The sequence below is a fragment of the Harpia harpyja genome, unplaced genomic scaffold (assembly GCF_026419915.1).
Source record: "Harpia harpyja isolate bHarHar1 unplaced genomic scaffold, bHarHar1 primary haplotype scaffold_75, whole genome shotgun sequence".
Lineage (NCBI taxonomy): Eukaryota > Metazoa > Chordata > Aves > Accipitriformes > Accipitridae > Harpia > Harpia harpyja.
In genome coordinates, this window is record NW_026293419.1 from 305,136 (window position 1) to 308,665 (window position 3,530).

The 3,530-nt window shown below is 51.7% G+C and overlaps 1 non-coding gene across 1 annotated transcript; it reads right to left on the reverse strand.

The window, feature by feature from the left end:
- Positions 1-1,595: 1,595 nt before the first annotated feature.
- LOC128138632 (small nucleolar RNA SNORD45) lies at positions 1,596-1,680 on the reverse strand. The gene has a single exon (XR_008234099.1). It is a non-coding gene; the product is annotated as a small nucleolar RNA SNORD45 (small nucleolar RNA).
- Between the last annotated feature and the right edge of the window lie 1,850 nt (positions 1,681-3,530).

Below are 3,530 nucleotides of genomic sequence, written 5' to 3' on the forward strand. Positions count from 1 at the left end.
GTCCGAGCCCCCCCTTTTGCCCCTTCCAGGGGGGTTTCCCCAGGTGTGCACAGTGGGGGAATTCCCCCCCCCCCCCCAAAAACACACCAGCTTCTGCTTCAATAAACATGTGGGATCAGGCCACGCTCGTCTCCACCTCCCACCCTCTCGCGGACCCCCCCCCCAGCACCCCAATTTCCCCCTCCCCCAGGTCCCTTTTTACCCCCCCGTTGTCACCCAGGTACGGAGATCCCCGAGGCTCAGCCATTTTTATTGGCACCATGCACAGGAACGGGGAGCTGGGGGGGGGAGGGGGGCAGCTCGTTTGTCCGTCCGTCCAGGCCCCACGGCCATTGCAGCGTGGGGTTAGTCCGTCCCATCTGTGGGTCCCGTAAGGCTGCAGGGACGGCCGTGGGGGCCGTCTCACCGTGGGGCTGGCCGTCTCGCCGTGGGGCCGGCCGTCTCACCGTGGGGCGGGTTCCTCCACGAGCGGGGCACCCCACGCGCTACAAGGCGGCGTGCAGGGCCCGGGCCTGGCCCCGCAGCGCTTTGAATTCCCTCTGCACAAAATCCGTCAAAGCTTTCCGCATTTCCACCTGGGGGGGAGGGGGGGGGAACGAGCCGGGCCCCGTCGAGCCGTGGGGCCGGGAAGAAGAGACCCCACAGAGCCGTGGGGCAGAACGGGGTCGTTTTGTGTCCCCCCCCCCCCCGCCGTGGGGCAGCTCCCCTAGCGCTCACCGTTGACGTAGCCTCCGCCCAGAGTCGCTCCAGGAGGGGCCGGACGCTGAACGGTCGCCCCACGACCACCGTAATTCGCTACGGGACAGCGTCAGTAACCCCCCAGCAGCCCCCCCCCACCCCAAAGCCCACCGCCTGCCCCATAGCCAGCCGCACAGCCCCCCCCCCCCCCCCCAAAGCCACCCTACCCTGCTCTCAGTTAGCGAGGTTTAGGAATACCTCTGTGGTGCCGCTTTTGGGAGTTTCTCCTTGGAAATCGAGGCAAGAGACGCCTTTCCCAAGGTGCAGAAGAAACCGCGTAGACTTGTGCGTACTTTCTAGGTCATGCAAGTAAAGCCAGATGCCAGCCAGAGACCGGGAGCGTGTTTGCATTTCTCCCCGATAAGTCAAATGCCCTATTTTTCATGGGTTTCTCATAGGAATAGGAATCGTGAGCGGGCACAGAAGGGTTTCTGTGCTGGGATACAGGTCATTGTTTTGTCATCGCAGCTTGCACGGTGCCGTTTTGAGCGTTGACAGCGCACCAATGTTTACCTACTGCTGAGCGGTGCTTATGCAGAACCAAGGGCTTCTCCGTTTCTCGCTCTGCTGCCCCAGTGAGCTGGCTGGGAGGGGACACAGCAGAGACCGCTGCCCCGAGCTGACCGACGAGGTACCACGGTCCGTTCCACGTAGTGTCACGCTCAGCAAGAAATTCGGGACTGGGGGAGTCTTCCCAAGGCAGCCGTCGCACCGAGATGGCTGGGCGTCTGCCTGCTGGTGAGAGGTGGTCGGTGGTTGCTGTCACGTCCGTTGGTTTCCTTTCTTATTCCCTGCGCTTGTTAAACTGTCTTTATCTCGACTCCCTTAGGTGACAGCCTAAGGAAAATGGAGCCTCCTGGGTCTCAGAGTAATTCCAGAGCTAAAGCGGCGACAGACATCGGCTCTGGATCAGATAATACGTGCCGACGCTCATCGCTGACCCAAGAAGACATGCTCCTCCTGTCCTACCCGAGGGTTTCAAATCCAACACGCTTTCTTCCTAAAGCAGGACGCTGCCTTATTTACTTGTAACGCCGTTCCTACGCTCCTTGAGATGCGGCTAGAGGTGGGTTACACAGACCGTCAAGCCGCCGTTTGGGAGCACCAGAGCCTTTTGGGTACTGTTTGTCACCACGGTTTGCGTGAGAAGGGAACTAAAACACAATAGACGGCGAGAAATTTAACCTGCCGTGGAGATAGCTATGGTGATACGATCCCGTTACAAACACAGCTACAACTTTTGTGCTTACTATATATAATGCTACCATATACCCAATCTATCCCGTTATTGCATTAGGGTTGAACCACAACGGAACTATACTCTATCCTTTTGAGCATAGAGTATGGGCCCGAAAGGTGAATGAAAAAATGGCAAACTGTTAATTTGGAATCTTGCATTGTACGGGAACAACAAGGATTTGTTTGAGGCACAAGATATTTGTTTAGACACTGAACAAAATATTTGCCATTTTGAGATTCATCCTAATGAAAACCCTGAAACAGTACTCATATATATCGGCAAAGGCTGTGTATGTTTGAGGACTGTTTGTGACTTTCTATCTGTAGACAAGGTAGTTGTAGAGACTAAAAATCATTCAAATTTCTGTGTTTGCAATTTTACTAAGATTGTCGGATGTGACTTTTCCTATTCGGCCCCGGTCACGTCTCACCAACTTTTGCAATTTAACTACATGTTGATTCATGAATTACTACCTATACCCATTGGAATGAATCTCGCTTTGGTAAAACAGTTATTACAACACAAGGATTTGGTTGCGATTTTGGAAAAAATTAGGGAAAACGGACAGAAAACCTTAATAACTGTTCATCACAATGTGAAAGAAATACACCGAGTTTTAGAAAGAGTGCAAAAGGATGCAGAACATAGATGGTGGGACACACTTTTCGTATGGTCGCCTACTACTACAGGCATCCTGAACAAGTTGTGTCACCCCATCGTGGTTCTCTTGATATTGGTTTTGATCAGTTTGGCTTTGTCAGCAGTATTGTATGTCACAGCCTGGAGAATGATGAATCGGTTAACACGTTTGATGTCTGTATTGAACACATACAATATGCTTGATGTCCCATCCAATGTGGATATCTCCAAATCAATTGATGTTTTGGAACCTCATTAATTCAAACAGCTTTGATTGTAATTGATATCATTGTAGTTGTCTTTCTATCTTCTCTCTCTCTCTCTCTCTCTCTTCTTTTCCTTTTCTTCTTCCTCTTCTTTATCATGCTACCACCAAATGGTCCTGATGTCCTGATGACCATGTTGAGCCACGGGGTGGTGTAAGAGTCAGTCAGAAAATCAGCATTGTCTCAACATCGTCATCAGGAACATGAACAGTACGTTACCTGACAACGGCCTGTTTGGAGTGCAGTGGCCAATCCCAAGAACAGAACGCGTGGTACAAGGCTCTGTTAAAGATAACCGCACAGCTGCAGTGTCCCGAAAGTCCACAACAATCCTTCTGAATCCTCCCACCCCCTTCCTTTAAGGGCATCTATTCCTAACAGGTTAGTCGGAATGTTCCCAACCACCATGTCAATAGTGATCGTGCCTTCCTCTCCTGGCAGCATCAGCTTTACCGGAACAACCTTCATAACTTCTGTTGACCCTAAAGCATTCAGGACACAAACGTTTCGCTTAGAGGGAATCACCCCACACCTCACTGTACAAAAAGGATGGATTGCAACTGTTACCATAACATCCATGAAGAAATAATGAACTTTAGACAAACTTTGCTTCATTATAATACCAAAACACACCTCCTGGTCGAAGG